At 42.9% G+C, this 18,460-nt stretch overlaps 1 non-coding gene across 1 annotated transcript; it reads left to right on the top strand.

Moving 5' to 3' along the window:
- The first annotated feature begins 13,788 nt into the window (after window positions 1–13,788).
- Window positions 13,789–13,895, top strand: LOC141650304 (small nucleolar RNA R71). The gene has a single exon (XR_012546345.1). It is a non-coding gene; the product is annotated as a small nucleolar RNA R71 (small nucleolar RNA).
- The last annotated feature ends 4,565 nt before the right edge of the window (window positions 13,896–18,460 follow it).

Raw genomic sequence — 18,460 nt, 5'->3', positions numbered from 1 at the left:
ATCCAAAATCTGGCAGATACAGAGATCCTCACCTTAGAAGGAAGCAAGGAGACAGAAGTCTGGCAGATGCACATTGACGAAGCCTCCAACCAAAGGGGGGCAGGCGTAGGATTAATCCTGCGGTCACCACGGGGAGACCTGATAGCGCAAGCAGTAAGATGTGAATTCAAGGCAACCAAAAATGAAACAGAGTATGAGGCCTTGATACTAGGAATGAAGCTAGCTTTGGAGTTAGGGGTCAGGCACCTGCTCATATCCAGTGACTCTCTATTAATAGTCAACCACGTGAATGATGAGTTTATAGCCATAGATTCGAAGATGATTGGATACCTAAAAGTAGCAAAGGAATTAAAAGGAAATTCGAAACTTGCAAGCTTAAGCCGATCCCTTGAGATCAGAATGTGGAGGCAGACACCTTAGCAACTTTGGGGGCAACATTTAAACCAACAGAGCTATCCAGCATTCCAATTGCACACATGCTGGAACCGTCTATTCAGAAGGCGGACGAAATAGACAGAGGTGAACTGAAGGATCCACAGAGCGAGAAAGAAATCAAGCGATTCTGAGAGAGAAGGTGAGAACTCCCAGCCAAACAGGCAGACACCTGACCAAATAGCCGATCAAGCAGACGACTGGCGCACACCTTACCTAGACTGGCTGCGCCATAACAAGCTACCAGATGACATGAAGGAAGTGAGAGCTTTCAGAGTAAATGCCTCCAGATTCATACTTATTGATGATAACATTGTTCAGAAAATCGCTAGCATGCCTCTACCTACGGTGCCTGGACAAGGAAGAAGCACAGACTGTGTTGCATGCTCTCCACAGTGGCGAATGTGGAAACCATGCAGGGGGTAGGAGTCTGGCAAATAAAGCCCTCAGACAGGGATACTATTGGCCTACAATGAAGGCAGATGCAGCAGAATATGCACGAAAATGTGACGCCTGCCAGCGCTCAGCACCAATGATCCATCAGCCAACAGAGCCCCTGCACCCCATTATCTCTCCCTGGCCATTCATGGCATGAGGCATGGATATAGTAGGACCTCTACCACGGTCCACATGAAATAGAACCTGGATGCTAGCAATGACAGATTACTTCTCCAAGTGGATAGAGGCAGAAGCATTCACGGAGGTAAAGGATAAACAGGTCATTTCGTTCATAAAACGAAACATCATTTGCAGATTTGGTATCCCATCAGAAATCATATGTGACAATGGCTCACAATTCATCTCAAATGATACCGAGGATACTTGTGCCGTGGGAACATCACCTTAAAAGTCGCACCTAGGACTCCAAAGTCCAACGGGCAAGTCAATCCAAAGAACAAAATCATCATGCACAATCTGAGAAGGAGGTTACAGGAGTTAGGAGGAAAGTGGGTAGATGAATTGCCACTAGTGTTATGGTCAGACAGAACGACACCAAAGATAGCAACAGGTCAAACACCCTTCAACCTGGTGTTTGGCGCAGAAGCGGTCATCTCGTCAGAAGTTCTAATTCCCACTCACAAGTATGAAAATATGACAGGGGAACTGAACAATACAGAGATGACCAGAAGCCTGGACACAATTGACGAGCTGCAAGCAAGCGCAAAAATCCGTCCGGCTGCCTACAAACAGTCTATGGCCAGGAGTTATAACAAGAATGTGAAAGTCAGGCTCCTGGAGGTAGGAGACCTGGTTCTCCGAGAAGTGTTTCAGAACACCAAGAATCGAAAAGCAGGCAAATTCGCCTACAAATGGGAAGGACCATACCAGGTAGAAAGAGTTGTTGGCCATGGTGCATACAGACTGATAACTATGGACGGTCAAATCATACAACTCCCATGGAACATACTTCACCTGAAGAGATATTACTTTTAATAATAAGTAGACTCTAGCTTTCAGAATGATGTACTATGAAAAGCTAAACCACCTTTTAAAAATTAAAATAAAAATCCGGTAGTAGGCATACTGCCAATTTCACTTTATTTCTGATGTCTCTAGTAATTTTTAAGACTTTAAACTACTATTAGATGGTGTGGTCCTGCAAACGTCCCGGGACCACAATTGCTCTCCGTACCCCATGAGATGGCGACAAGTACTTCACATCATTTTAATAGATTTTCTTATTTTCAGGCTTCTCTAAGTACACCACTATGAATTCTGGTATCTATGGTACTTTGAAAGGATGTCTAGCAGGACTGTTAACTGCCAACGCGGGGTGACAAGGCACACGGCACTCCAACATGTCTAACCTATTTTCTCCACAAGGAGTACCCTCACCAAAGTGATCATGGAACATACGAAAGGGAGCCTGGTTGACAGCTGAATACGCTTATCCAGCTACCCCTGATACCACCCCCTGGACGTAGCTCGCACTAATCGTAATTAATCAGGGCCCCATCATGCATGCACATGAACATGGAACGTAGGGATATCTGCGCTACCAGAATCCTGCAGCGTCTCCATCGGTCCTAGAATGACGATAAACTTGCCTCAATGACACCCATGTCGGCTTTAAACGAGATGAACACACCATGCGCCATGAACAAGGTTAAGTAGTCAAAAACTGCGGCATACGCCAAAATTAGCCATCCGGCTGACACGACAGCTAGCTTAGTCTGGATCAGCCTTTTCAGGCTGACCAGGCTAGTCTAAATCAGTCTCCTAGGTTGACACGGCCACTCCTCCTTACATTGCGGCATACGCCTAAATAAGCCACCAGGCTGACACAGCAGCTAGCTTAGTCAGAACGTCAGCCTTTTCAGGTTGGCAGGACTCGCCTAAATCAGTTAAGCAGGCTGACACGGCAGATTTCCTAAAAACAGGGAAAATAAATAACAGGCACACGATATGTAAGCTAAAACCTTGCCAAACTGTGACAAGGGGCATTTTCAAAATATGGCCAAAGTACGGCCCAAAGTTTAACCGCCACCTTGGCGGAGCAACCACATAAAGAGTTTTAAATTACAAAGTCTGCCACCTCTGGGCCAGACCGCCAAAAAATTCATCAGAACATAAAAATACTTAATTGTCGGTCACATTAATGACCTCCACCTCCGGCGTCTTCTCTGCCTGCTGACCTCCTATTTCAGGTACCGTACCAGCTTGCACATCCTCAGCCGCCATAGCTCCCTGAGCTCCGTCAGCAGCATCCTGAGACATTCCAACTCCATCCCCAGCAGCTTGTTCAGCCAGTGCAGGAGAATTCACCTCCCCAACTTCAGGCATCAGCACACTCAGATCAGGTTGGGTAGGGTAGAGCATCTCCAGCTGCTTCTCCTCTTCCTCTATAGCCTGCTGGGTAGGAGCCTCCACGAGAGCAGCACGCATCCCGCTGATCTTTCCCTGCCAGGTAGCATAGGCAACAACGTTGGTGGCCAGAGAGATCACCTCATTGATCTTCTCATCAGAGCGCTTGAGGAAGTCAGAAAAAGTATTGCATACCGCCTGAGTACGCGCCAGCTGATCAGCCCCCTCCTTCAGCTTCTTCTTGGTGACAGCAAGCTCAGTCTTCAGCTCCACCACTCGCTCCTTCAAATCAGCCCGGCTTTGCTGCGCAGATCGCAATAGTCCCCTTCGACTCCTGGTTCTTGGCGCCGGTAGCACGGCTAGTGGTCCGCACTATGTTGATCATCTTCCTATTATAGAGTGCGGATCAAGAGTCTCAAAGGCGGAAAATTCAGAAGTCAGCAAGGAAGTCGAGATATGAAATCTAAACAAGAAAAGACAAACGGGTAGAGGACGAAGAATATTTACCATGAAGGCATTGTGCACGTCATTCTCAGCCATCTCCTCTAGGGAGAACTCTGAGAACGTCTCCTTAGCGGGGGGAAGAGCAGCTGGTCAATCTCCGGCCAATACGGCACCTTGTCCACATTCCCAAAGCCCTCTGGGAAATGAGCAATGATGCCTCCACTAGACGAAGCACGAGGACTAGAAGGAGGAGTAGGCGGATGGCGAGATAACGGGTCGACCTCCAAGGGTTCACGTACGATGCGGGAATCGGAAACGTGGGAGGAGTCCGGAAGGAGGCGGCGAGCATTCCTCTTGGAGGCGGAGGCCACATCGTGGCCGGCGAAGGTCTCTTTCTTTTGGCACTTTGGAGGATGATTTCCAACCGATCAACTTTTGAACCCGCAAGCATATATAGCCTCGGGCACGACGAATGCTTAAAACATCAAGCGAAACTTGATGCAAATGAAAGCGATTTGTAGAAGCCTTACCGGAAGATATACTTGAGGTGACGAGGAGGATTGGAGGAGGAAGCGGTGAAAAACCGGAAGCGATCTGGAAACTTTCTCTCGTATTCGTAAATGCTTTGAACAATTTCTTTGCGGGCAGGGATCTTGGCACCAATACGGATAAGGTCACAGGGGCCTGCACGAAGACGATGAAGTAAGCTAGTAAGAAGCAAGATAAAATAAATCAGGTGATAGGAAGGCTACTTACTCGAAGTTAGAACCCATTTCTCGAAAATATAATCAGCAGGAGGCTGGATGGAGTCCTTCCTCACGTAGAAGAAGTCCTTAAACCATTTCTCATCACGGGATTTGGACGCGCGTTTGAAGGGAGCCTCTCCATGGCCCCGGAATGAGAACTGACCCCTACCCAGGGATCTGATGCTGTACATATGGGCTAGATCACCCAGAGTGACGTGTTTACCAGTGTTCTGATCGGCGGCCAGAGAGTAGAGAAGTACTCTCCAAATGGCAGCAGAAATTTGCGCCATGGCAAAGTTGTTGGTGAAAATGAAGTCTTGAACGAGTTTAGGGAAAGGAAAGCGGAGGCCATATCTAAATGGGTACAGGTAAAAACTAACCCACCCTGGACGGAGGGCGTCAGCTTTTTGCCCCGGTTCAGGGATGGCGATATCCACCCCGTCACCAAGACCAAGCAGATTCTTGATCGTGGGAATGTCGGCCGGAGTTAAAGCAGAGTCACAGTCGTGAGGATGCTTAAAAAGTCCCCGAGAAGGAAAGGTTGGGTCAAGATTACGGTCGGAGGGTGTGGAGGTTGATGAAGATTGTCGAGTTTTACCCATGGTGGAGAGACAAAATGAAGATTAAAGAAGAAAGGAGGAAGAATTACCTGATGAAGGAGACGGAGAAAGAGGAACAGTGAAGCCGGCGAAGAACAAAGGAAAGCGAAGGTTGAGGGTTTAAGAGAGAGGAGTATTTTTTGAAATTATTTGGGATTAATGAAAGTGGAGGATGGACGTTGGAGTTATAAAGAGGAGAGAGGGAGTTGGGTGTGAGAAAAGAGGAATAAGGCGGCTGAAATGATGGATTGCATGGGAAGGAGTGTAAAAGACGGCTTAGGGTTTTTTAGCATTTGGTTACGTAAATTCCTTGCTCGATACTTGAAAGCGTACTTCACAAGAAATTTGGGGCAAACTTTTTGAGCTAAAAATAGCACAACAAAGAAGGTCCACTTAATAAAATAAAGGCTATGGAAGAAGTGATAAGGAGGAAGGAAGCCGCGGATTGGAGAAAGGGGAAACGGGCTCAAGAGAGATAAGGAGCCCATCGTAGAAGGCGTCCGGATTAAGGAAAGAGGTATCAGGGAGAAGTTAGGGAGAAGTTAGGGAGATCAGGGAGAATTGGGAAGGGAGTCCCGGTTTGGAAAGAGTCTTTATGGAAATTATATTACCTTTCCATATTCGAGGTACGACATATCTAGGGTTCTTACCCTATAAATAGCCAAAGGATCAAATCAATAAGGGATTCATTCAACACCCCGTATTCATACATCCACATTCAAGACCACATCACGACATATAATATACGTTCGATCAAGATCTTGCAGGCCTAACATCAGGGGCCAGCAGGATTAGTTCATGCTATAATTGTAATCATCCTCCTATTCATATAGTGCAATACTTGGTAGGGTACCGTCCCTCCCGCGGTTTTTCCCACATTAGGTTTTCCGCGTCCCCAAATCTTACGTGTCAACTTACATTATGCACTTTATCTTTACTTACGAACATACAATCAACCAACGAATAAAGACTACATTAACCCTAATTAATCGACTTGGGTAAAAATACCTAAACAGAAGGTCAAACCCAGAAACATCCTGGAGGGCGACTTGGTCCTCAAGTCAGTTCGAGCACCGCTACCCGTCGATCCGAGGGGAAAATTCAAACCCAACTGGGCCGGGCCATACCTGGTCAAGAAAATACTTTCGGGGGGCGCAGTGAGACTGAGTGACCTAGATGGGGAGGAATTTACAAACCCGACCAACCTAGACCAACTTAAGAAGTACTACCCTTGAACCATAACAACCAACGACCTAGCCTAGTTTTACAACTACCAACGACCTCAACCCTTTTCAAGTCAAGTTCCTCAACGTGTTCTGATTTGAAATTGCATGTTTTATCGAGTCTAAGCTACGGCACCTTGCCCGTTTCGAATGTCCTTTGATCTGTCAAAGGCAACGTCCATTTGCACTAAAACAAAAACAACCCCCTGAACTATGAGCATGGTTTTATTTCACCTCTTCAAGTGGATACGTAGGCAGTCCCTCTTATGCATGAGGGATACAACCACAAAACCCAATCAAATTTACAAAACGTTTCGAACTACGATCATGGTTTGATTTCACCTTTTCAGGTGAATACGTAGGCAGTCCTTTCTTACACAAGAAGGATACAACCATCCCCATACAAAAAATCCCCACGTACGAAAAACATCCCAAAAAAAGAGAAAAGGGAAAATCATTCCCTTTTTCCCACAAAAATACAAAATAAGCCTTTCTCCCTTTCCACAAAATACCACTTTCCCAAGTGCAAATGTTTAGGACGATTCAAATTGAATTGCCATCACAAAATGGATGGAAGAAACAAGCGTTCACAATTTTCGACACAAGCAATCCTCTTATTTAATTAATAATGGGAGGGATTACAATTTCAACAAATAGAGCTCGCCGAGTCTTCAACTTGTCAAAGCTAAGGTGTCAACTAACACACCTCACATAATAAAACTAGCACAAAACACACAATAACTAGCTAGTACAACATAATAAAAACTCACAACAATAATACAACATAATAATAAAGTGGGTAATGGAAGTCTTCACTCTTCCATTCTACCCTTGCCTTTTCCTTCGGGGTACATCTTCCCCTTGTTCTTCTTGTTTGCCCGCCTAGCATGGACTTCTTCCTCGGAACGGATCCTAAACGGATCTAAGACGGCGACGGCCTCCAGTCTAGCACAAGACCCCATGTTCAACCCTAGACGAGCCAAGGCACGGCCCACCATATTCTTGGGGCCGGAACTCCTCCTCTTCGGTGGTCTCATCACATCGGGGGTAGCTCCATCAACATACTCCTTAAAGAAGGCACGGTTGGCCTTGTCAACCTCTCGGTACTTCAAGTCGACAACCTCGTCCTTACGGAATTTGGACCTCTCTTCCAAGGATGGAGCACGTGACCACTTGACATAAGCGGGAGTCACCCATGTCGTGGCAACGGGGTTCGGCACCTCCCAAAGCGGCCGAGTGGCCCACCATCTTTCGAAGAACTCCACAAGCTCGGAATTCCGGAAAATATTCTCCTGGACAAGAGTATCTTGAGCGGGCACCTTTTGTTGACGCCCCATTTGCCTCATGAGCCTTTCGGGATATATAAAGGAAACAACCTTCAAACCCACCACCATCAAAGAACGAGGACTAATGATACCCGTCGTGAGGTGTCAAAAATAATATTTATAAACTCCAACTACAACTATAGCTAGCGGCAGTCGGGTCGAACCACAGAGAGGCAGACGTAATTTCTAGTTGTTTAAATTCGGTCTAAGGTAACAAAAGGTGGGGCTTTGATTGGGTTTGGTTTATAGCTAATGACAATAAAAGAAAAGTAAACTAATGAAATATATAAAATCAAATATAAAAGAGGTACTAGGATGTTCGGTTCGTTATAGTTTCGGCGGCAGCATATTAAACAGGTCTAAACAAAACACATGAGGCGGGAAATAAAGAGGTCCTCTCGGTTCACTCTTAACAAATAGCATCTTTCGATCTCGCTATAGGTCCCTAATATCACTAATACTAACTTTCGTCCTGAAAAGTGATTTACGGTCTAAACTCTACCTATCTTTTGATCCCGGCATAGTTTAGTCATTTTAATTGGTGATCTAGAAACTGTCCCTATCTCTCGATCTAATGGGTCAGTCATATCCTAAGCATTCAACTAGTCGTGTGCACTCGATTCGTCGAATTAAGAATTAAAATAATTAAAACGAAAATAAAAACCTCACGTGGTCAGTCGATCGACCAGGTATGGCGGTCGATCGACCAACACGCGAATCAGGCCGTGTTCTTTATATTGCCGCCTACACTACAACTCCCCTACATCCTAGCACAATTGATTTAGCTACTCATACTAACGATGATAACAACAATGAAATTAACGAAATAGACAGAAGATTTCATGCTTAAAACGAATGAACAAACAATTAACAATAAAGATAATACGGTTTCGGGAGACTAACTAACAATTCCTATACTATCAATGCAATAAAGATGAACTGAAAATAGAGCAAATGAATACCGAAATTGCAGAAGGATCGTAACGGAAAGATTGAAAGCACAACGAAAATCCAATGCAAAATAGTTTCCCAAACCCTAATTATTTCTAAAGAACTGTATGTAAAACTTAATGTGAAAACTTCATGATAAACTGATGTTTCTAGGTCACGCTTTATAGAAAATATACGTAACAATTATTATCAAAACCTAAACCCATGGGCTTGCGTTTCCTCGATCTTTTAATTCTCGTCTGGGATAGCGGCTTGGTCGATCGACTGCTAGGACTGGTCGATTGACTAAATAGCAATGAACAGTAGCTTCTGGAACCCGATGGTTGGTCGATCGACTGAAGGTAGTGGTCGATCGACTGCTTGAGCTGCTACTTGACTTCTATAATCCCGTGGACTTGTCTTTTGGGCCTTGGAATGCGCACCAAGCTTGTTCCTTAAGTAAATTCTTCACGTCAAAATGCAATGCAGGATACTCGGGGATGGATTTAGCTTGATTTCCGCTGGATTCTTCACATTTCTGCAATAAAGTACAAAAACACGAAAGTAGACGGAAATGGGTGAAATGGTAGCTTAAACTACACAAATGAGCTTTGAAATGCGTGTAAAATGAGGTGCAAAACATCATATAAAAGACACGCATCAAACTTCCCCTAACCAAACCCTTGCTTGTCCCCAAGCAAGAACAAGACTCGATCTAATGACTTAATGGAACGAGTTCAATCTCAGAGCGAAATGCAACATGTAAAGCCTAAACCAATTTAATGCACAACCAACAATCAATTAGCAAATGAATCATGCAAACGAGTTATGGAGTCGTTAAAAACTATGCTGAACCGTCAACTATAGAGACTTATCAAATTGGACTCTCGCGGGCCGCTCAAATCACTCATAAGCACAGGTGAAAATATAAGAGGATAGAAAGAATTCGTTTTGTAAAGACTCTCACCTAACTACGACCTATAAGAACATGCCTGCAATATAATATGAAAGTAATTTCTATGACCGTACATATGCATTCCAACCAACAAATGACCATGACACATGCCGAGGTATATATGGGATATGTGAGGTATGGGTAAGAAGAGGCAAAACATTTTATGGAAAAGTGGAGGTACAGGTGATCAAGCTAGTACCGAAACGGAACCATATGGCAACATCCAACTTCTTGCTCAAAAACAAATGAAACGGTGCTATAGCAAGCACAAATCTCACAATCTCCAGGTATAAAAGTAATCAGCTAACTCCCCATAAGATACGGATAAAACATGGGAGCAAAAATCGCCAACAGATAAGGATTTGAATTATGCGAATTGATTTCTTTTTCTCGAACCTCAGTCGATCGACCTATGATGCCAGTCGATCGACCGCTTCAACAGTACAGAACCTCTTTTTCTTTCTTTTTTCGAATAATTTCTTTTTCACTTCTTTTCTTTTCTTTTCAACTTTGTTTCTTTCCTTCCTTTCTTTTCATTCTCCCAACTAAATCTCAATAAGAGCATTTACTACCAAAAACTAAGTAACAATCCCAAGGACACGGACTACTAGCTCGACAAAGGACAGGCTATATGTAGGATGTAGTAATGGGACAAAAAGGCTATTTTTGGCAGTGTGGGGTTCATGGGCAAAACGAATAAAGGGAAACCTCTACCACATGTGTCAACAAACCACAAACCGAATGCGATACAGGTATTAAGGAGATTAAGTTCATATTTATGCAAATTGATATGACATGTCTTATAAGGAGTACTACTCACATTCCTAAATAAACCGGTCATAGATGTCACCAGTTATAGGCTCTAAATCTCAGAAATATGATGTAGTTTGCCAATTTTCAAAGTCAAGTCTCAAGTTCAGCAAATAATTAACGAAAACTCGTAGATATGCACTTATACGATTCTACTAATAACATGTTAATCAAGCAAGGCTTAGGCAAAACAAATGCAAATGCAATATCATCCTTGAAATACTACCGTTCTGACTCGACCTATATGCTAAAATAAACGTGCATTTTATTTGAAATTTTTGAAATTTTTCAATTTTTTTTTTTGAGAATTTTTTGAATATAAGAAAGAAATAAACAATGCAAAACAAAATGTAAACGTGAATGCAAGCAAATGATATGCGACGCAAAACCCTTCCCCAAACCAAATCGCACAATGTCCCCATTGTGCAAAATCATGTAAAGAAGAAAAGAGAAATGGGAATTTGCGGGAAAATAAACAAATAAAAATGACATGAAGTGGAAATCGGGAACTTACAAGACTTTAAGCGCAGCAAAGGAAACCTCCCCAAACCAGCGTGAGCTAGGAGGTTTTAGTAGCCAGCAGTGCTACTAATAAGTACCTGAAAAGACAAAAAAAGTACCACGCATAAAATCGAGAAAGACAATAAAGAAGCGGTATTATGTGGAAAATTGAGAGAAATAGAAGAAATAAATAAATGACGGAAGATAAAATGGAGTAGAAAACTCCCTTAATTCCGCAAATCGACCAAACATAGCAGGAGAGAGGTCGTAAACAGGTATAGCAGTGCAGGTCGGTCGATCGACCACATCACTCGGTCGATCGACCGAGGTGAAAGGAACAGTAGCTCCTGGAACCTGCAGATCAGTCGATCGACCACTCAGGCCAGTCGATCGACTGAAAATACTGCTGTTACTTCTTATTTCTTTGTATTTGCTCAATTACTTGAGCTAAAGATGTCTAAAAACCTGCAAGTGCACAATAATACGCGCCCAAAATTGCGCAAAACCCAAAATAAAGTCTAAAACGCATAAAATCCTAAGCAAGCAAAATAAAATGCGAAGTTTCGCGCACACAAAAGCAATAAAAAGTGTCTAACAAAAGCAAAAAAATGTTTGGAAAACATGTGATCAACTAGTAGTTGATCAAGAACGGCCACGGAATGGCCCACTTTGTCGGCTTCTGGCTACTAGAGGTAGCCTCAACGATGCTTATCTTCTCAGCTGCACCCTTCTTAGCTTCCACGTCCGTATGGCTCAACGGATCAACACTTTCATCATCTCCCCAGTCAATGACCTCTTCTTGCTCATCAAAGTCCAAGTCGGACTCCCTTGCCTTGACCGGCTCGTCATCAACTTCCTCATCAGTGGCATAGCTAAGGCAACCAAGACCTCCTCGTGAAATGATTGGCTTCTTCGCAGCTGGAGTGACTTGCAGCTCTTCCTTCCCCAAACCAGCTCCTGCAATATCAGAAATAGACAAATCTTCCTCCAATTTGCTCCCAATCTGGGGCGGAGGGGTTACAACAGGAATAGAGATAGGTAAATCAGGAAGCACAAAGTACGATTTCTTGTCAGAAACCGTATTACAAGTCACAGGCCACATGGGGTCCTTTTTCTTAGATGGTTGGGCAAAAACAATAGAATGCTTGCCCACTTTAAAAGTCAAGGTTCCTAGACCGACATCTATTACTGCACCAGCAGTGTGCAGAAATGGCCTACCCAAAATAATGGGAATGTGGGCATCCTCAGGCATGTCAAGTACAACGAAGTCGACGGGGAAGAAAAACTTCCCTATTTGGACGGGGATGTCCTCTAAGACTCCTATTGGCTGGACCGCAGATCGGTCAGCCATCTGTACTGTCATATCTGTCACTGCGAACCTAGTCAATTTGAGCTTCCTAGCTAGACTCAAAGGCATGACGCTTATACTAGCTCCTAAGTCACATAATGCCTTCTCAATAGAGAAGGTACCTATATTGCAAGGAACAGAAAAGCTACCCGGGTCCTCTAGCTTATGGGGTGCAGTGTGAGACAAATAAGAGCATGACTCTTTGGTTAATGCGACAGTATGCACATTTTCAAGTGACTTTTTCTTAGACAAGAGTTGTTTCATGAATTTAGTGTAGGCAGGCACTTGATTGACCAACTCAAGGAAAGGAACTTGTACATTCAAACTACGAATAACCTTTTCAAATTTATTGAAAGATACCTGTTCCTTTGTCGGCACTAGTCTCTCTGGATATGGGGCTGAGAGAAGTACCTTAGCCCTCTCTTCTAAGTCTCGCATGCCTAAGCATCCGTGGACTTAGGCCGAAAGTCCACCACTTTCTCCTTATTGAAGCTTGAACCCTCCTCGGACCGTCTCAAATGTGAGCCATTGACCGACATTGGGTCGAACTTGAATCGGGACGGACCCATCAAAGACTCGGGTCTTGCCCCAATACTTTCGGAGTTGTCGAACCCCGGAACAAATGGTCTCTTAAATTATCGGGCATTGAAGGACGAAATTTCTCAATATCAGCAGGGGTCTCAGTCGATTGACCACCTTGCTCAGTCGATCGACTGAGATGTACAGTTCCAGAAGCTCCTGTAACCCGCATATCAGTCGATCGACCGGATATATCAGTCGATCGACTGATATACCTGGTAGACGCCTTGTTCTTGTTATTTTTCGTTAAAGCTTTCTTTTGACTCGGTTCCGCCTCATTATTTTCAGGGGCATCCTCGACCATAGCAGGCCCCTCCAGGGTAGACTCACTCCTCAAAGTAATGGCATTCAGGGTCTCTTTCTAGTCAGTTTGAGTCGGTAAGTATCCGGGAGCTCGAGTGGTACTCTTACTAGCCAATTGAGCAATTTGGCTCTCTAGTAGCTTCATCCCGGCCTCTCTAGCTTGGGACTCCTTCAGTAGCAAGTTCTTAAACTCAACAAAATCAGAACCATGGGATTGTTGTTGCTGCTGCGGCACATAAGGAGGTTTTTGGTATTGTTGTTGCTTATGATGAGGGGGCACATAAGCTTGTTGCTGCTGCTGTTGTGGAGGTTGAGTCGGATTCAGGACATTCTGGCTACTCCACCTCAACTTGGGGTGGACATTCGGCTCATAGTACGTGTTTGTCTGCCTATAGTGTTGAAAGGCAGCACAAGACTCAAAGGGGACAGATCAATTCTCCGAGACATGCCCCTCGGCTCCACATCTTCTACGAGGCACGAAAGGACCGTCCGAAACAGCGTTAACATGGTACATCCCTCCTTTAGAAGCTCCTTCCAATTCATATTTGTCAAACCTTGCAAAGAGACCTTCTAGTGCGGCAGAACAGAGGAAGATTCAAAGCACTCTCCTCTGGTTTCCTCTCGAATTCCCATATTCAGCCTTATGAGTGGCCAAATCATCGATGATCTTCCACCCCTTAGTCTCTCCCATGTTCTCATCAAATCGGCCATTGGCTGCAGATCCAAAATAGCCCTCTCGATCGTCATACGACCCATTGTAGAACTGGTTGCAAAGACTCCATTTTTCGAACCCATGGTGCGGTATGGTTCGCACCAGTTTCTTGAAACGGACCCATGCTTCATGAAAGTTCTCATCAGGCCCTTGTTTAAAGCTCGTGATCTGAGCTCTAATGGCATTCGTCTTCGAGGCAGAGAAGTACTTTTTGTAGAATGCCAGGGCTAAGGAATTCCAGTCAGTGATTCCATGGGCGGCTCGGTCCAGATCTCTATACCACTCTCTTGCAGCGTCACGAAGAGAGAAAATGAACATGGTCTCCTTGATCTGATCTTGGGTCACACCGGCCGGCGGGGGTATAGAGCAGCAATAATCAATAAAAATCTCCATGTGCTTGGCTGCATCTTCATTTGCAGCTCCCCCAAACTGGTTCCTCTCAACCAGGTTAATGTAGGAAGGCTTTGGCTCGAATTTTCTCGCCTCCCCAGGTAGTTCGAATCCTTTGTAGAGATTCGCAGCTGTAGGCTCTGAGTGACTAGCAATGGTTGCTTCTTCAGCCATGACTGGGATTTCTGGAGAAGTAACTGTCTCAGCTGAAGAAGTAGAGGCAGGAGATGTAGGTGGATCTCCTTCGAACAGAGCGTTCTCGTAGTAGCTTGACAGAGTACTCAGCTCTTCCTCTGTCGGTAATACCCTTTGTGATCGTCTCAACTCGCGCAAGGATTTCTCGATCTCAGGATTTAATGGTACTAGTGACGAGATTGTCGTCGTGGCTCTCAATCAAACACATTTATAATACTCAACATACAACTAGTTAGCGGTAAGTCGAGGTCGATCCATGGGACGGTGTGCTTTGGGTTCTAAGTCTATCTATCTCAGTTTATGCTAGTGTCACGATTTGGTTGGGTTTGTAGTTGTGTCTAAACTAATGCAAGCAATAAAGTGAAACAAGTAATAAAAGGAAAGATGTAAACAATTGGTTAAAAGTGCTAGGATATCATGGGGTCATAGGGGATTCATGGTGTTGATCATACAAACATGTTTACAAGGTTGCAAGCAATTAATGTTGTGGAGAAACCGAGTTGGGTTATATCTTACGGTTCTTAGGAAGAGTTGGGTCCCGGAGCCGAATCGATTAGATTGTACAACACCTACAAGTCGACTTACTTTCCTCCTAATCAACTTCTATGCATGGTCTAACAAGACTCGAGTTGGTTTATATCTTACAAGTCAAGTTGAGTAGATAAGAGATGGTAGAAATGCAAGGATTCATAGGCTTGGCATTTCATCAAACATAACATGTGCATAAAGTTGACATCACAACAAGCAAGCAATTTAATCATGTGAACATATTAGATTAAGCATGAATCAATCCCATGTTGGTTTCCCTTAATTACCCACTAATCCTAGCTAAATAACTACTCACTCATCATCATGGGAAACATGTCATTAATGGTGTCAATCATCACAACAAGTATAAACATGATAATAGAATGAAGAAATGAACAATAAAGATTAAAGAGTAAAGTATTTATACCAAAGTTGAGATGATCCAAATAATAAAGCAAAGAATAATAGAAGAAACTTGATTGATTGATGGAAGGTTGTCAATCTCCCAATAATAACCCAATAATCTTCAATTACCCAATAATAAACTTGAATAATAAACTTGAACAATAATTAAGGAGAGATTAATGTGTAATTTGTGGAAAGATTAAAGAGTAATCTATTCTAATCTACTCCTAATCTAATCTAAGGAAGGATTTTCTACCCAAAAACCACACATTTGATTAATTACAAAGATGGGGTATTTATAGTGGAAATTAGGTGGGATGCATTAGGTTAACTAAGGGCTAAACTAGTAATTACACTTTTGAGATTTGAGCAGGGAGACTCCGGTATTTCTCGGAGGAAGGGAGTCTTTCTTTGAAGCTTGGAGAAGACGAAATCATGCTGTGAAGGAATCCGGGCGTATTGGAGTCGGGACGGACGGAATCTGGCAAAGGAATCCGAGCGGATTCAGGGGCAATCCGGACGGATTCTAGTGAGGCAATCCGAGCGGATTCTGAGCAGGACGCTCGGATTGTTTAGTGGAGACGGGCGGATTCTGGGACAATCCGCTCGGATTGTTCTTCAGCCGTGGTTCTTCTTCTTTTCTTCCCCTTTTTGCTCATTCCTATTTTTATTTTTGCGAGATTGGTCTTTAGTCCTTGCTTCCTCTTCATACTAGTCCATCTATTATCATCAATAAGCTTCCAAATGTGCACGAAAGACGGGAATTTCCGCCTTATCATCTCCTTTTCTACAAAACATATGAAATGCGATAGAAAAGCAAATAGGAAGGTTTTGACGGATAAAATGGCCATAGAATGTTATAATAGTATGCAAAATAGGCTCAATTAGGGGACTAAATGTGCGCAAATAATGTTCACATCAAATATCCCCAAACCGAACCTTTACTCGTCCCGAGTAAAGAGGTGACTAAAACTAGACCTTTATTTAAACTATCCTAATAACATAGCCGATATGAGACAATTAGCGGGTCTCACTCCGCCCCTTCAACTCATAACAAGACAACCATGAGGTAGGATGCCTTCTTGCAAGGCAAGGTGGGTCTTGCCAAAATGGCGACACATCCAAACATTAAAGCACATGAAATCACATAATGGATGCATCTACAAAAGAATAGCCACTTTCCTCATCTAAGTGGCGGAAATTATCTACAAGGGAAGCAATTCAAGGGTACACAATCCTTCATAGATGCAATTTGTTCAAACTACTAAGCCTAGAAGGATACCAATAAATCACCTCCAAAATGTGTCAAGCTAGGGTACCTTTGTCCTCAATCGTTAAATGCTTTTGTCAAGAGTAGACTCCCTATGGTGTTAGAAACACTGGAGGATCGCGGAATTCCCCCTCTTGCCTAGACAAGAAGAAGGGTCGTCCCCTCTCTACCATGCACAAAAATGGATACGATGGATAAAGGGATCGATAGTATTTGAGTTTCATTTTGGGAGTTTGCTTTCATTGTTGTTTTTCCCCCCAATTTCTTGTGGCATTTGACATTTGAGAACACTTTCTTTGCCATTTCTTTTGATTTTTGGCATTTCAATACTTGACAACTTTTTGAATTTCTTTTTTGAACATTTTCAAAGTCACCCCAATTAGTAACGAGGGTGCCTTGTATTTGAAGCTTTAGGAGTCTATTTTTGCTCCTCTTTTCTTTTGATGCATTTTTGCAAACTTTCTTTCATTTTTCATTTCATTGAACTCAAATTGATTTCTTTTTGTGCCCATTCCCTTTGATGACAAAAATGTATGGTAGAACATGGATGAATGATAGAAGTATGCATGGTTTCAAGGGTCACCTTGGAATAAACGGTAGCCAAGGAGTTATCACACCACAAGGTACTCTTGACTAGGCCTTAAACCATGGGTCAAAGGATACTAGCATGACACATCCTAGGGTGTTTTACAAGCATTCTAACAAGCAAAGTCTTAAGAATAAAAAGCATCTACTAGGGCCTATATACACTTGTCAAGCTTCCCAAATAGACGGTTTCGCAAAATTTTTTCTAAACATGCAACTACATGCCATGATGCAACTAACATATAAACATCCTAATGCAAATGATTCTACCAACTAATATGACATATAAACTAAATGCAATCCTAAGTTCACATTGTTTTTACCGCATCAATCAAAATAAAGCCACATAGTCATTAACATAAAGAGGAAAAAGGAGATTGGAAAGATCATACCATGCGGTCTTCAATATCCTCATGTCTCGGGTGTGGCGTAGTCAATCAATGTGAAAAAGGATAAACAAACACAATATATACAAATCTACACTACAAAGGAAATGAACATGTTTTTGGATTTTTGATTTTTCAAATTTTTATGGTTTTTGATTTTATGAAATTAAAGAACATATTTTTGGGATTTTCAAAATTTTTCAATTTTTATGCATTTTTGGAATATAAATTCCCATCCCCCACTTTATTTTGGACATTGTCCTCAATGTACATGTAGGAGTAGGAATGAAAAAGAAATACATGCTTTTGAATTTTTGAATAAATGCAATGATATGATATGAATGAATGCATGCTCTAACTAAATGCAATTCTATATGACATATGTAACAAATGAATGCAATCTAAACTATACTATATGATGCATGATTTCTAGTAAACTATGGTCACCTATGATCAAACCTCCCCAAACCGATTTAAACACTATTTTTAGTGTAGAAATGAATAGGTTTGGCCATTAGCAACTATGCATGAATTCTAATCTATATGAAACTATCTACATGAATCGTATGAAATATATTACAATGCAAACTAATGTAAATGGACTAACTAATGCAAATGCAATATGAAATATAATACAAATGCAAGCTAAATGCTATACTAAATGCAATGTAAATATAAAAGAGAGAGGGAGAGATGGATATCATACAAGTGGAAGTGGTGAAGTAGGCCTCTTTCACTCGTCATCCTCATCTTGGTCATAGCCATAACCATGAGAGCTTCCGGCTTGATCATGTCCCGGTGCTTGGCCCCAATATCCTCCTTGGTCAAAAGCTCCTTCTTGACCCGAGTACCCTCCACCTTGGCTAGAATGCCCTCCATCGCCGCGACCCCAAGCTTGGTTCCCATAATTTGGGAACAAAAGCTCCGGTTGTGCCCAAGAGGGTTTAGGACCATTGGGGTCAATATACCCTTGTTGAGCCATGTTATAG

This window comes from Silene latifolia, chromosome 3 (genome assembly GCF_048544455.1).
Source record: "Silene latifolia isolate original U9 population chromosome 3, ASM4854445v1, whole genome shotgun sequence".
Classification (NCBI taxonomy): domain Eukaryota; kingdom Viridiplantae; phylum Streptophyta; class Magnoliopsida; order Caryophyllales; family Caryophyllaceae; genus Silene; species Silene latifolia.
The sequence above is the reverse complement of the archived record's forward strand: the minus strand, read 5'-3'. Positions and strand labels throughout refer to the sequence as shown.